General features: G+C 39.9%; 1 protein-coding gene across 1 annotated transcript in view; it reads right to left on the reverse strand.

Annotated features, from left to right (window-relative positions):
* The window catches only part of LOC109610977 (collagen alpha-1(XV) chain-like), a 220383-nt gene that overhangs the window by 7098 nt on the left and 195787 nt on the right, over positions 1 to 17498 (reverse strand). The gene's annotated exons all lie outside the window — the stretch shown is intronic.

The following is a 17498-nucleotide window of genomic DNA, read 5'->3' on the forward strand; positions in this document are numbered from 1 at the left end:
TATATATAAAATATTATACTTTCGTAGGATAATGTAAAAATTATAAAACGCTATTATATGAATATGTATATACTTCGATATTAAGAGGGTCTTCTCATTGTCAGTTCCAAAAAGTATGGCATCGATGTATCATATTAACCATAATATAAATTGCATATCAGATTGATACGTTTCGTGATTCGTGACTTACAATCTTCATAGTTTTTCAACAAGAACAGGTTAATAGATTAATAAAGAATAAGAGATCAAATCTCTCGTGATATAAGCGTATTTCTCAGTCTGAGAAATGTAAAAAGAGTTGGCATTTAGATACATGTGCGACAAAGTAGTGCAGTGTTTTCCTTAAAACTCTGCATATTACTGAGATTATCATAATTTATGATTCACGTATTTTTCAATACACACTACTGGTGAAAATCGGTGATTTATCTCCGCGGGCAACGATTCCGATCTTCTATTTCGGAGAAAGGAACCGGCATACTGGGACGGTGCATCGATCATTCTGAAAGTGTTCACGGGATCGATCGATCTTTCTAAATGGCTCGCAGTAACGCGCTTTACGGTGCATTTTACGGTTTTCGGTCGGTGTGCAAAAGCTTGTTTCTTTTCTTTTTTTCCTCCCACTGGTCGTGTTAGTCCGCTGCAGTCGTAATACTTTTTTCGTTCTCGAAACAACTGCCGCGGATTTGTACAGTTGAAAAGTCGCTCTGGGCGATTGTACCGGCAATGCTCGTCTATACCTTCCCGTTTTACCGATAAAATATTTCGTGAAGGAAAACAATAAACGTACTGGTATAAACGAGTCATTTATTATGTCAGTGTCGCTTCAATCATTTTGATTGCAAATATGTTTTAAACCTCAAAAAGATGATGATGTAAAACGTTTTTCCTTTTTCATCACGTTAAAAGCTTTGCGGAAGATCGTACATTTGAGTGCTTGCTGAAATGTATAAATCTGTTAACGCTGCATAAATGTTCCCTTATCGAGCAGATAAAACTCGTGACTTTAACCGTAGCTCTGTGAACAGATTATCATAACTTTCTCGGGGGAATTCTCGTGTTACAATTAAAATCATTCTGAAACTCGTACATGCACATCAATATATAATGGCTTTAGAAAGGATCAGCTGAGTTCTTTATTAATTTGTGATTATTCAACAATTTGTGCTTATGCATTCTCTCCGCAGAGACCAGAGATGCATTTAAACGTCAGCAAAGTAATCGTTTCTCTAACGCCAATTTTTTTACGGAACGGTATATTTGCGGATGGTTGCCGGTTACAGAAAAATGTTAAACACTGCACTAACTATCTCGGACGCGTCCGATCGATTTCTTCGATTCCCGACCACCTTCCGTCGCGAACGTCCCGCGCAAGATGACTGAGGATGCCTGTGTCGTAGCACGTTAGTCGTCTTGGAAGCTAAGACCTGCTATAAAGCGTGAGAGGGAGATGTGCGTCTGCATCGGGGCTGTGTGCGTGCGACTCGTTTATATTCCGGCGTGTGTAATATCTAGAATCGCGCATGTACACCTTCGATAAATTTTCATTCTTTGTTAGTCTTCATTTAACACTAATTCCGGCGTGCATATTCTACATGTAAAAGTGTCGAATATGTTAATGGAAACGCGTGTAGATATACGGGACATGCTGAAAATAATATAGATTCAAACAGTGAAGATTAATATTTCAGCAGAAAATAGAAAGAAAATATGAAGAATTTTGTAAATTTTTTATCATCGTGTATTTTTAAATAGTTAATGTGCAATATGAACGTTGAGCCAAACAATTCTGTCTGAAAAATGTTTTCTGCTTTTATTAGTTCGCCGTTAATTTGTTCAAAGTACAAAAGATTTAATTTAAAAAAATACAGATTATATTCGTTAACGTTGTTTAATAAATTAGATTTGTATGATATGACTACAGTGGCATAAAATTTATCAGCATGAGTCATAGTGTCACGAGCACCATTATTTCATCTCGTTAATCACGTTGAAATCAGAAGTTCGCCACGCGTTAAGGCTTTGAACCGGTCACGGTATCTACGTTTGATTATGACATCAGACGAGCGAGAATTCAGACATAAATTTTCTGTTGCCGTAATCCTCGAAATAACATTTGCATGTCGCCTCAGAAAATAAACATTCTGATTTTTTCCTTTCTCTTCAAGTTTATCATGCGTTTCCAATAAATATAAGTTACATAACACATTAATTCTGACAGCTGCCCATTAATTTTGATCGAATCGAAAGAAACTAACGGCGTAATTTACAAGTTTAATTGCTTCACGCACGAATAATGAAATGTTATAACAATGTATTGTTAGTAGTATGAAACTTTGCTTTACTCGTTTCCAACGTCAGAACCCGATATAATTTATTATAATAATGTGATATGACAGTAAATTAACATTTCATACTAATTTATACTGAAACCTCGAAAAATCTTCAGTACCAAATTAACTCTGACGAGTGCTAATAAATCTTGAAGGGGCCGAAATTGTTTGATAATATTATCCATCTCACAGTTCACCACGCGACACATAATAATTAGATGAGCACTTTGTTACTCTCTTTTAATTTATTAGGTCAACGTCAATTATATTTTACTTAACCGAAAAGAATGTACCACTCTCGGCCCGCTCCGAGTTGGACAAATTTAATCCTGCGCGCGCGAGTCTGTATCCGGGAGGAAGCCGGAGAACGCGGATTGAGAGCGCAGATAACAAGAATGAGCTTAATTTTCGTCGAGTTATTAGAGCACGAGGAGAGAAAGAGGGGAATCGAGTTAGCTGAGCGCATACAGCGCGAGGATTATTGTGCGGCCCGTAAAATCCGGGCCGGGCCGTGCGATCAAATATTTAGGGGAATTTTCCGGGTGTATCTGACTGGTGTCCTTAGTGCTTTATATAATGGAGTTCCTTTGCAGCTGCCTGCTCTTCAAAAGCGCGAGCCGTACGCGAGAATCTGTGTAAAACTTTAACAGCGTCTTAACAAATGCTCAACTGCTGCCCATACCAAAGGTGTTGATACAATTGCTGTAACTCATACCTTCCAAATTCTCATATTTGACATCTATAAACAGAGTTTTCTTTTTTTACATTATCATGATGAATAATTATAATATTGATAATTGATCTTTCTGTTGAAAATCATGACTGCAGATTAATTATTCGTGAATATATTCTGGCATACTTTTCAGGGAATATTTAAGTTTCCATGAATTTCGACTTTTACATTGGAAATTATCGAGCGACTCAATAGCGACAAGTTATATTATATATATACAGGGTGGCCCATTTTTATTTATACAGTCGATTTTTTAAAAAACTAAAAGAGATACGAAAAAATGTTTCAGACAGACATGTCACGATTTCGAGGGGGACATAAGATGATACCATTGGTTTGACCTTGAATAGTCGTTTGAAGGTCACGCGAAGATCACCTTCAATTTCTTAAATTGAAACCCCAACTTTTTATTGCAGATTCTTATTCTCCATCGAAAAGTAAGTAACTTTTGTCTGAAACATTTTTCCGAAAAATGTTTCAGACAAAAGTTGCATGTTTTCTCGCGTAGAATCCGAATCCGTAATAAAAAATACCATGTCTCATTAAAAAAAAATTTCAGACCGGAAGTTAGAATTTCGATAAACAATGACCCGTCTAGTTGTATCCACATCCTCTGTCGTGTATGGAGATCAACGTTCGAACAGTGTATTGTCGAATACCGATTTACGTAATCACGTTTGACATTGTCGATATTCGACAATACACTGTTCGAACGTTGATCTCCATACACGACAGAGAATGTGGATACAACTAGACGGGTCATTGTTTATCGAAATTCTAACTTCCGGTCTGAAATTTTTTTTTAATGAGACATGGTATTTTTTATTACGGATTCGGATTCTACGCGAGAAAACATGCAACTTTTGTCTGAAACATTTTTCCGAAAAATGTCATCTTATGTCCTTAAAATGATCTTCAAGATGAGTTTTAAGGACATTTTAAGGACATAAGATGACATTTTTCGGAAAAATGTTTCAGACAAAAGTTACTTACTTTTCGATGGAGAATAAGAATCTGTAATAAAAAGTTGGGGTTTCAATTTAAGAAATTGAAGGTGATCTTCGCGTGACCTTCAAACGACTATTCAAGGTCAAACCAATGGTATCATCTTATGTCCCCCTCGAAATCGTGACATGTCTGTCTGAAACATTTTTTCGTATCTCTTTTAGTGTTTTAAAAAATCGACTGTATAAATTAAAATGGGCCACCCTGTATAAATATTAAAATAATATTTTAATCAAAACTTTCAGGTCGATAGCGCCGACAATATCGACAGAAATGACGGTTTTTACAAACAATTTTTAATATTTTACAAATAACTCCGAATAAAGTATTCAATTTCACTGATTAATTATTATCAGATTTATTGTCTCAAGGCAATCAAAAATTGCATGCAAAATTAAAAATAATTATTTATTTAAACAATGAGCTATAACATTTTGATTTTATCTGAAGTAAATTGCGATTGGTTTTTGCTATCTCGTGTTGCTTATATTAGTAGTTGATTTTCTCTGCGATCTTGTTACGAAATGCGATAGGTACTGTTTTAAATAAAATTTAAATGAAATGTACAGCGCCGGCTGCCAGTGTAAAATCAGAAACGTCACACATATGAAATACATATTTGCGAGATAACATAATAAAATATTTAATGACCAATAGACAAGTAACCCGCAGGATAATTCTTTTTAATAAAACGTTTGCATCCGGCAGCAGAATGTAGTGCTAATGAACGAGTTAATTTTGGTGTTAAGTAAAATATCCGCAGCGGGGGAAACCTTTTAATGTTACACGTACAATCGATTCTAACTGTAAATGTCAGTTCGTTTGTGCGGGTCGTGTGGTCGGTAGGAGAAGTGCGCTCATGATACTCGAATTAACCCAAATTATAATTCACGTACGTGCATTTCGAGCTGCATTATGTTAAACAATACTGATTGCTACTTAAGCGTTAAATGATTAAGCTAATTACACGTAGAAGCGTTAAACGAGATGAATTTACTAGACCCTCGAATCAAGATAATGATAATTTCAGAGCTTACTTTACAACTTGCTCGTGTTAATTCATTATTGTCATTTATTATTGGTGTCAATTTACATTGGTGTATTGTTTTGTTGAATCATAGATAAATCTCTCTCTCTCTCTCTGTTAATGTGTAATTATTTATCAGCTTCAGAAATAGATTGTAGAAGACCAATTCGCCACAGTTGTAGCAATGATGGAACACACGTGACAACATAGCGAAGTTCCGTCGTTCCCTTTTTGATTATTTTTCAAATTTAAATTGATGAAAGAATTAAATAAAATAATTCCGGAAACGTTTATATCTACACGATGGGTGATTAATTGAAAGCGTGTCGCGATTAAATTGCATTACGTTTTGATACGCGTATCAAGTTCATTTCTGGGTCCACACATGGACAAATTTCGTCGACTAGATTCGCTAAGAGCGAGAAGGGATGGGTTTCACCGGCGCTTACTTCGTTAACCGGTGCAATCGCCATAGTCAATTCCTCGCCATGCCTCCGAGACAAGTTTGATCCGCTAAACGCATAATTTTACAGGCAAACAAACACCGGCTTTTAATGGATCTGCATTGTTCCGACCACGCGACGGGATGCAAAACCAGGCATTTGTTCCGTCTGCATTTCCTCCCTGTCTAATTTCCAGTTTCGAGTCCTTGAACTACGCAACGAGGGTGTCACTCGACGCGCGCGATTTTTGACACGACATATACGGCATGAGTCAATTAAAACTAGGTGATCGGGTGTCTCCTCGACACCTTTCGATTACCGACTTCGGACGATTTGATTCGCGTATTTCGTCAGCGCCGCCGAATTGACCTCGCAATTCGCATTTGCGACGATGAAAGAGGGAATTATATGGGTTTTAACGCGTATTTGAAATGCCTCTATATTAAATCTGGCAAAATCAATTGACTCTCTTTTCATGTACAAAAATTATTTAACTTACCAGTTAAAAAAAATGATACAATTCTCAAAACGAGATTTTGGCTTGAATGTTACTAATATTAAAATAAAATAAAATAGTTTTGAAAAAGTATTAGAACTGGACTTTTTACAGGATCAAAACCAAATTCTAATTTCCGCAAGACAAATCAATCATGACGAATACAAATAAAAATATTTTTTACGTACATGATAAGTGACACGATAGTAATAACTAAGAGATCCCTCCGTGCAAGGATTCAACAGATAAGGCAGTTAACAATTAAGGAAGCAGTCGTTGGACGTTGCCAAACGCAGCGGAGCAAGAATAATTAATCTGTCAGAGGGGTATAAGAAGAAAACAATCGCCTCAATTAAAATTGCCGTTTATGTTGAAAACATTTATAATATAGACGTAGGAGTCGATTCTTCGGGGCCACGTCAGCGTCCAAGCATCCAAGAATCAGCACACGTGTAACACGCGAATCTAGTAGTAGTTTAGTAATGAATTAATCAAACGTATTAAGAGAAAGTCATGGTGCGCGCACGACCGAACACGTCGGACAGTTAAATCTACGTGACCGGACGTGGACGCGAGTATCGTTCACGCCGTCGCATGTTAACGAACATGCGCTCGTCAATGTCGCGAAGTCTGAATGCGAGCGGATGCGCAAGGTACGATTTCGGTCCCAGCGACGGCCTCTACTGGAAATGTCGATCGCGATCGCCGAATCGATGGGGAACGATCGAATCCATCTGCCGACAGTGTCATTTAAATTTTATCCATTATTCAAGCTTCGTGCTCGCGACTTCATCGCTCCCTCGGAAAACTAATAATCCGCTGGCCGTTTTAATCGAACCGGCGCGCCCTTAAATTGGTAATGTCTGAAATAAACCGTTCCCACGTAAATCCGCGAGAAGGTAACGGCGTTGTTGAACACAATCGCAAACGCGCAACCTATTTGCGTATATAGTCACCGTTTTATTAGGTGGTTATATTGCCGTTACATTGATTATTTTATTGAGATCCCGAGGCAACGAGAGAAAGAGAGAAAGAGAGAGTATTCTGTGAATGAACCATTATTGTGTTTGTTTTTAAGCATTTTATTGGATGGACGCGAACGTATTTCAAAGTGATGATCACATCACTTTAAGGGGGGAGCCTGCTTTAGAACGCTGAAAATAAGGTATATTTTACGAATTGGTTTTGGAGAAACTATACAGCGGATCATTACAAAACTTTGATGCATTTATTAGTACATGTTTAAAGATAAAAAAATTATTTTTCGATTTGAATATATCGCTCGTAGAGGTCGTCCTGGAGAAATCTTAGTGCAGCCGCGTCGCCGGCATTGCAAATTGGTGAGCATTCTCCTGCCTCCAAATTTCGTCTGAACTGAAAAATTGAAATATCTTCTCGTTATTTATGAATTCCCATCGTCGATGAACCAAAGAGAGAAGAAAAAAGTTGAAAAGTGCCAAAATGGTGGAGCTTAGAACACAAAAGTACGATTTTTAGGCAAAGTTTTTGAACTTTTTCATGCAAAAATAATTGTTTAACTTAATGTTTTTATGAATATTAAAGGTTCATCGACGATGGGAATTCATAAATAACGAGAAAATATTTCAATTTTTCAGTTTGGATGAAATTTGGAGGCAGGAGAATGCTCACCAATTTACAATGCCGGCTGCACTAAGATGCCTCCAGGACGACCTCTACAGGCGATATATTCAAATAAAAAAATAATTTTTTTTATCTTTAAACATGTACTAATAAATGCATCAAAGTTTTATAATGATCCGCTGTATAGTTTCTCCAAAAAAATTCGTACAATTATACCTTATTTTCAACGTTCTAAAGCAGGCTCCCCCCTTAAGGGGCCACTTCTATGAATTGGGTCAAAAAAATCGATTTTTTGTATTTTGCACGTTCTGAAAGACTCATGTCTCAAGAATACTCGGTTCAAATATTATAACGAAATTCGCAAAATTGACAGAGGTACGAGACTTTATAGCCGCCATCGAGTACAAAATGAGCCCGCGCGGTCCGTCTGTCAACTCTTACTGACTATATACATTGATCCTGTAATAGGACTGGCACGTGATGAGTTATTGAAAAGATGCCTTGGCGGAAATACACAGAATGGTAACGAAAGTTTTAATTCGACTCTTTGGCAACTTGCTCCGAAACACCAGTATTGCGGCAGAAAAATCGTGGAGATTGCGGCATTTACGGAAGCATCAGTCTTTAATGTTGGCTATACTGCTATTTTAAAAATGTTTATGACAATGAGAATCACGATCGGGCCTATGTGTAAGCTGTACGCCGAGAAGAAGGACAAACATCGAATCCAGTTAGCTGAGCGTCGACACTCTTCTGTGTCAAAAGAAGCCCGAATAGCTCGCAGAGAGGCTGCAAACATACAAGCCGATTTGTATGAATGTACAGAAGGACTCCTCTATGGCCCTGGAACCGCTGATTAAATATAAGTCAAAATATTCACGTTATTTCTATATGAAAATCGTTCCGCAAACTTTAAACGCGTTTTTCTCGAAATGACTTTTTCAAAAACGGTGGGCAACATAACTCGAGAACGAATTATCCGATCGAGTTCAAGTTTGGAGGGATTTTGTAACAAACATTTCTGCCGGGAGTGAACCTATTGTTTTGCTAATTTTTGCAAATTAAAGATTTTTTATGCACTCCCGAAGACAAAAAAATGGTCAAAAATTCACCTTTTTCAATTGACGCGTTGTAACTTCCACAATTTTCGGAATTAATTGTTTCTAGAGGTTCATTCCCTGGAGACAAGTGTTCTTTATAACATATGTTTTGCGGATTTGTTTCAGACACAATGGAGACCAGTTATCGTGCCCACCAGTTTGGCGGAACTCGACGTCAGCGGCACATATTTTGTTTTAGTATTCTATATGTACATGATATTTCTTAATATAAAAATTCATATATATAGATGATGATATAATATATAAACCCTGTAAATGTGAAAAAAATCGACCGACAACTTTCGTCACAAAAAATTCTCAAAAAAACACCAATTTTTGACGCAACTCATAGAAGCGGCCCCTTAAGATGCGGTATTTTAAATAAACTGTAACGTGATAAAGTGACATCCGTTGACATCGTTTTTTTCTACCCATTTCTAAATTTGTTATCATTTCTTGATATATCAAATAAACATCAAATAAAGAAAAATGCGATAAAATAAATGCGATAAAATCTTCAATTGGCATTGATAGCACAATAAAAAATACCGCAGCTTTTTAATGCAATTTTTTAGCTATATGATAATGTTCTATTCAGTGCGAGCGATCGTTCGGATTGGCAGTTCTTTTAGCCGATTAGTACATCCGGTTTTGTTACTTTCCCAAGAGACGACTACGGCATAACGTCACGTTTCAGCGCTACGCGATAAATTCTAATCTGCGCTAACCAGGCGCGTCTACCGACTTCATTACACTGTAAACATTTGTTCCGCATCACGTATTAATTAGACGTAGCTTCCACGACCTTTCATGCACGCTCGCAAATTACACGGCGTTAAGGAAGTTTTTCAAATAAGCGCGTTTCGCGCGTCATATATCACGCGCGCCCTTTTTCCACCCTAAGAATTTTACGGCGGCGACTGCGGTGGCGACGGCGACAACCATCTGTAGCACCCTTATTACATAACGACGAGGTCGACTGTACTTTCTTTTTTTTTACGTCAATATGCTAAGTGATTTACGCATAATAACGATAAAGGCTATGACAACGTAGCCTTTCATATAAAGAATTAATGGATGTTATAAATGTTGTAAAATGGACACACCGCAGAAATAACCGAACCGAATCGAACAATTTTGAAGGGCTCAATTATTAACGCGAGGTTTAATTACAAACGATGCGTGATATTTGTGCATTCGTGATGATTATGAAATACATCGCATTTTGTGATGAAAATGTTATCATTCTACCGTTACGAATTTACTTTATCGCCGTTAATTTCCGTGAAAATTTTGTAATGTCTAATTTCACATCACAATGAACTGAAGTCAAATAATGTTTCGACGTTATTGTTATATTTAAATCTGCGCCGTAATATTTGTTTTTGCGCGTTATTTTTTATGCGATATTCATTGCAAACGAACAGCTCTTATTTCGCACACTCCCTATTGATCCCATGAAAACCATTATCGAGAAACTTCTTTCTGAATCCAAACACATCGGCATGTATTTTTCGCGGGAGTGCGAATCCACCGCGGATCCATTCTAACGCTAATTGCAATTACAATTAAAAGCCAGTGTTTATCGCGTTGTGCGCTCGCGGTTTTACGATAACGAGTGCGGGAAAATTGCTCGAGTGCGCGCAAGACAACGATGGTGCACAACGGATAGTCGATCCTATCTTAACACAGTTCTGCGATCGCATAAAAGCGGTCAGAAGTTTATCCCTCCGGTTTATCCGGTCGCCGGTGCCGCGGATCTCGCGCGTCCCCGCATTGCTCCGTCCGGAGCGGAGATATGCGGGTTACAACAACCCTGTAACAACCGGCAACGACTCGGCGCACCCTGCGTTTGACACACGACTTATTATCGGTCGCGGGCGCGTAATAAGCTCTCGGGCGAACTGTTCGATTTACCTTCCGTCCGGGAGGACGTAAGGATCCCGCGAGCGCTTTTGCGATAGTCAGAGATCGGTTACGCGCCTATCGATCCGCGCGCGTTACGCGCGCGCTCGATTGTCCGCCGGCGAAACGTAGCGCGAACCGGACCGTAATTGAATTCGCGACAATCTTCCCCGCTGATGTCGCATCTCAGCTGATCTTTCAACTTTCCGGGCGCATCTCGCGGTAATTGATTTATATTACGCACCCCGTGCCGGAATTACCGCTTGAAATCCGCCCGCAGGCGAGATCTCGCACGGCCGCTCCGTCACGCGCATGGCAAATTCGCGCGTGTACATTTAATTATAGAAATAATGTATTTAAATTACACGGCCAACTGGGGCAGGTGAGCCACCCCGTTTCGCGTTTCTCGGTGAAGCGCGTACAGCTGCAGCGAGAGAGAAAGAGAGATAGAGAAAGATAGATAGAAAGAGAGAGAGAGAGAGAAAGTAATTAAATATTTCAGACTTAATGAGACCTCTGCATGTCATGGGTTTCTTCTGCGGCGCTACCCTTTCGATAATAAGTTAACTCGTCTCAGTTTCAAAATAGATAGCACTCGACCGTAGTTAGGCAATTAGCGGATAATTAGCGTGGCGCTAATCGTAATTGCGCTCGCATTCTCTTCTATTTCTCCACGGATTCCTCAAGCCGCACGAGCAGTGCATGCACACATGCACACCCCCAAGCGTACAGCATGCGCTGCCTTGCTGGCTAATAACAGGTAAATTCTCCCACGACATATACCGGGTGTTCCGTGAAATGCCGAAAGTCGCTTGACGACGCGGGTTCTGTCGTGTAACCGCGGCTCGTTTCTCCATAATCCCGGTAATCAAACTTCGATACTCGCGTTTTACTCGCGTTATATGAACTTCGTCGTCGTGCGCAGCCCCAGCTGTCGGAGCTCGAGCGAGCAAATAGGGCGCCCCAGCGTGCTCCACCATGAAATAATGTATCCTTCCCTTCACTCCTCTCCGTACGAATACGAACACGTTTCGCGGTCGAAATTCGGCCCGAAATCTCCACCAGAAATCCTCACTAATTCTAATGGCAATAATGGCTTTCTGTTCTGTGCGTGGAGCCTTTATCCGTACTGGCCGCGGTTCGGACAGTAGTAACGATCTCAACATCGCTCGTCTCGCAAATCGGAATAATGGAAGCGATGTCCGCTGGATCTCCGTGGTCCTCGCAGACCAGCACGAAGGGATGATAAAAACGTAGGGCCGGTATAAACGGGAATAATTAATCTCGATTACGCGCTACTTAGACCGCGCTGCTTCCTCGTTCCTGGCGTCTTCATCGCGCGTTCGATAAGAGGAGACAATGGAAAGACCGAGAAACAATTGTCCCCTGCTATCTTTGGAGAGAGGGGAACAAAAAAGGGGTAACGAGGAATCCGAGGCGAGCTCCGGTAGCAACGGTTCTAATTAACGGGGGCGTATGGCGTGGCGCGGGCACAAAAGCCGAAAGAGGAGAAAATGAAGAACCGTTCGCTGCCGATTCGTTCCGCGTATCGGGAGTTGCAGATAAAGTCGCTTCTTCTTGCTGCATTCAGCGAACTGGACCGCTCCGGACCTTAACCCGCCTGGCTCTCGTCCACCGATTGCTCCTTTCGTTCTCTTTTTAGACACTACGGAGTTAAACGAGAAATGCGCCGATAACGCGGTGAAATTGTATCATCGTTTCTTATTGATAGTTAAAATGGCTTATGCTTTTGACACCGTTATAAACGATCGCGTTGCACAGTAAAGCTAATTAACGTGTGCCAATGGAACAAGCGTCCGTAAAGAATCAAACTTCAATTTGTTGTATTGGCAGACCGACGTGTTTTCTGTTTGCTCGATATTACTACAAATTTTTCTGCTATATACGCGAGCGCGATCAATGTATTATTTATATGAGTCGATCAACGTCCAAATTTACTTTGTAAATATAATAGTTATATAAATAAAAGTCAGACACAGATAAATGTTATTCGACATGTATTAAATATTTCGGAAGTTTCAATTCAGTTCTTCGAACTTTCCTTTAAGATCTTCTGAAATATCATTTCACCTTTAGAACTTGGAATTCACAGAGCAAAAGTTATTAACATTTACCGTCGCTTTTCCGTAACTTTCAACTCCCGCGTCCGAGATTACTTTCACGGCATCGTCACTGTAACGAACCGGATCGAATGACGCGGATTGATTGATATTCATAATGAGTCACTGTGAAAGGGAGAGCCCAAGGGACCTGATTTTTTTTCATCACGGGCAATAACGGGCGCCGATCAAACTAGTCGTGGCGATCGATCGGCCGGTCGCGCTTTCACGACGCCGGACGTCGGTCGGTCGTTTAAACGACGGGATTATGGCGTCGGGTATTACGGTTCTTATTGCACCTCGGACGCAGTAGTATACGCGCTACTTTTTTTTTTAACTACTCGTAGCAAACGCTTAGAACGTTCTGAATAATGTCGTGTCGAATAAACCGTCTGGCTTATTTACGACGACGTTGGAACATTCACGTCAAGCGAGGATAGACGTGAAAGAAGAAACGTTCGCAAATCGGATAAAAAAGGAAGATAATCCTTGGTTGGAACAAGTGTCTCGTCGCGATGCAAATAACGCACCTCGTAACTAATTTCGCGTTTATGAGCTGTTTTAGTGGGACTTTCTTCGTACGGAAAAAATACTGTACCAGTTTTAAATATACTATCTTCGCGCAGAACGACTTACTTTTTACATCAGGGCGTGTCTAATTTCGTTCGGATAAAGATAGTTTATTTACATTGCATGAAAATCCTGGCCAAAGAAAGCTCAATTCAGAAAATCTCAGTGGAATACAATAGAGTTGTTATTTATCAAGCAGACAATAAGAAAGTGCGATTATTTCACGGTATTAAAAACACCGCGTCGGCGTTTTCTTTATCCGAACTGCAAGATTCGTATCATTCTCTTTAGCGTGGCACATTTTTCCATTATTCCAAGATGGAATCCCGATTATGCGAATCTGAATGCGTTCAACGAAGTTGAACGCCTTAATGCTCTGCTTCCCGAGCGCTGGGAAATCTGATGCGTTCGTAATATTTATTGCGGTCGACAGCTACGCGCGCCTAGATACGAATAATGCAGAACCGCCATGAGGCTCTCGGGTGACAAAGTTATCGTTGTTCTGTAAGTGGCGCGAACTGCGCCTTCGTTGCGTTATGAATGCTCGCAATTCCTACGTTTGAGATGACCGAGAGATACCCGATGATTTGTACGTTTGTACGTTTCCTGCCGTCTCGCACTATTATTCCCTTCGAGGAGTTTCGACTCGCATTCATAACTACCCGGAAAATCGCCAGGTTCGAAAAATCGTAAGTCAATCACATCGCCGAAGTCGCAGACTTGCAGTATCTTAAATGAGATCTTCTCTCGTCGGTCCGCCGAAATTCTATCACGAGAAATTCGCGTGACAAGTCAGAATAGAACGTCTTCGAACAAAAGATGCTGTTTTAATCTACAATCATCAGTTTTTAATTTAATTCTTAGTCATAGTATAAGTTGATCGAAGATGTACAAATTGATTAAAAACTTAAATTTGTTTATTCCAGAGAACGATAATTGCTCGCCTGGATTCTCTCTTGAACAAACGATCCAATATCTAAGAATTTTTAGTTACTTGTATTGCATCTGGAAAAAAATATCTTGCAAGATTTATGGTGGAAAGCAAGCTTTGTGATTGTACCAAAGGAGGAATTCCTCGCAATGATCGTAAGAACACGAATCCTCGCTCGTATTTAAAAAAAAGTACATCATAAAGCTTCTTGAAAGACTCGTATTAGCTGAGACATTCCCTGGAGTTCCAGTTATATCTGAGATATTTAAGTTGGTGGATTCGGGTTCTTCTTTCGGCCATGCCAGTCACCTTTCTTCGCGTTCCTCTCGCGCACGAAAGCGCAAGCTTCCAAAGGATGTGGCCGTGGCTCGTCTCTCTGGCCTAAGAAGCTCCGCTGGAGCTTTATATTAAAGCCCGATTTTACGCGAGCGTAATCATAAAGATAAAGACGCGTAAACCGTCGCATAAAGGAGCTCTTCCTTCGCCGTTCCGGCGTCCCTTCGTGGCTCCCTTTTACGCTGGAATCGGCAACGATCGTTAAATTGATCCTCTCCTTTCAGCGAGAGCGACCGACGTTGTACTTGATATCGTAACATTGCTCCTTCAGGATCGGACGGAGCTTCCACGTCGCGATATCGATATCGATTGTTACTGTCGCACTGGATACGTCCGCCGATCGCCTAGTGTCACGTTGTAATTGCGAGCGAAATTACCGTATGAAATAGTTTCGGATTTTCTGCGCTATCCCCGCGCGCCGATCGACTGTTTTATTTGGCTATTTTGTTCCTGCGGGATTCGCGGGAATATCCGGCCGCGGTTGGCCGCGTCGACGCGAATTTCCGCGGTTCTCCCTGTGCCCTATGGGATACACCGTGTGCAGAATTTCTAATTTAATATCTTAAGTACGGCTGTGTGCACGCGGAGGCCGCTGGAGCCCTGATAGTCACGCGAACATTGCGTAGTTAACTTAGAAGCTCATTGTGATTAGCTCCGCGCGATGAAAAATAAATTACGCTGTCGCGTATTACGAGCGCGTTGACGAGTGATTCCAAAATGTGGAAAGGATGCATTAAAGAGAGAACAATCTATCAGGTAAAATGTGCAACCAACATTTCTTGTTTCGTTGTAATAGTCATGTAAATTCTATTGGTCTTTCAAATGAGTGGAAGTAAGAAAGTTAAAGGCACGTTAACGAGGGAGAAGTTATACCATTAGGTGCTTTAGTAATTAGTGCAAAGTAATTGTCGATCTTGGAGAAACTAATCATGTAAATAAGGATACTCCTCGGGTAAATAAGGATAATAGAAATTGAGACGAACTATGTCACTTTTACAGTTGTTCGTACTGCTATCTTCGTATTGTTTTATTCAGCGTAATGATCTTTAATCGATGCCAATTGTGCTCCGTCTCTTAAAGATAAAATAATGCTGGTTTGAAATGACAAAGGACAATGCAGACATTACTTGGCGAATGCTCGTTACATGCTCGTTCGATTGAGGTCAAAGGGTAGTGAGGTGGAAGGTAATCAGGCACGTCGTTGAAACAGTTAAGTCGATATCTGGTATTAATTTCAAAAACACGTGACCTGCGAACTGACGTTAACCGGGGCAGCACTTTGGAGCGGTTTATAGTTTTAATTAAATATCCGATTAATCGGGCTTCTCCCGGATTTTTGATCGATTTACTAACAATCACTCGAGGGAACTTGCGCATGCCGCTTGTGATCGGATTCAGATTAGTTCGGGAGGGATACCAGATAGTATCTTCATTATCTCGAGATTAACTCGATACGCCGGTCTCTCGCTCCCTGTTGAAGCTGTGTGCATTCAAACGGCGGGACGTTCCGCACAGAGGCGCATTAATTAATAAACCGGCGTTATAAATGATTAATTTAATATCTGACAAAATTATAATATATTCGGCGATACATGTCGAACTTGTCACTCTTGTGACGAATAGTCACGGAGCAGCTGAATGACGAAATGCAATGCTTATTTCGCGATTTGCAACGCCACATTAAAAATGACATTACTCCGATTAGAAATTACTTTATGAGTAAAGTAATTTACGAATAATTTACTCGTAAGATAATTTCTAATCGATCTAAGCGAAAAATCGCAGCGACAGAATGGAGATTGACGTGTAACATATCATAATTAATCAAATTCCTCTGGTATGTTCGACCAAACTGGCAATTTAATCCGAAGAACAAGTACACGACGTTTCGACCCAAATTTCGGGTCCTTTTCAAGTGCGACGAATATACAGGGTGTCCCGGGTTTTAACCGACAAACTGCGGGAGCATATTCTACTAGTGGAAATAAGAAAAAATTCTTATATCGAGTTTGCTCAGAAATGCTTTATTACAAAGTTATGAACCAATATTGAAAAGAAATATCAGATAAGTAACAACGGATTTTTTCACAAAAATATAAATTATCTACGCAATGATTTAGTGACGCGTTTCAAAATGTTGTCCTTGCACATCGATACAAGCTAGACATCGACGTAGTACAGAATTTGTTACGGTACGACATTCCTGAAAATTTTGTTGCATCTCAGTAACTGAATTAGTAATTCGTTGCTTTAAATCTATCTGGTACTCTCCTGTTAGGAAATCTACGTCGATACTCTCGTACGGCAGCTCGTGCATTTCCGTCACAGAATCCGTACACGAAATGAATATCGGTGCATTCCTCATTTGAAAACACTTTTGGCATTCTGATAGTAATTGCTAGTTGACACGACGATTGAAATCTAACGGCTACTGTTGTGAAAGTAACAATCATACTGAATCGTTTCAACATAGTGAACACGAATACATGTGAATACACGTAACATAAACGTCTTCGACCTTCCAAATTCTACACTATGTTCCGTTGTTACTTATCTGATATTTCTTTTCAATATTGGTTTATAACTTTGTAATAAAGCATTTCTAAGCAAACTCGATGTAAGAATGTTTTCTTATTTCCACTAGTAGAATATGCTCCCGCAGTTTGTCGGTTAAAACCCGGGACACCCTGTATACACAGTTATTTTCTACAGCAATCAATTAACAATTAGCACAATAATACAATTGAATAAGAAACCAAAATTAAAAATCTTACTGGCTGAAAATAACCGTAGCAAATCAAGGAGCATCTCAACTCAATGTACAAAGCTCACAAAGGTCTGACGACTAATGACCGAACTCCAGACAAACAACTGCTTATTTTTCAGGATGGTATCAT

The sequence above is a fragment of the Ooceraea biroi genome, chromosome 9, assembly GCF_003672135.1.
Source record: "Ooceraea biroi isolate clonal line C1 chromosome 9, Obir_v5.4, whole genome shotgun sequence".
Taxonomy (NCBI): domain Eukaryota; kingdom Metazoa; phylum Arthropoda; class Insecta; order Hymenoptera; family Formicidae; genus Ooceraea; species Ooceraea biroi.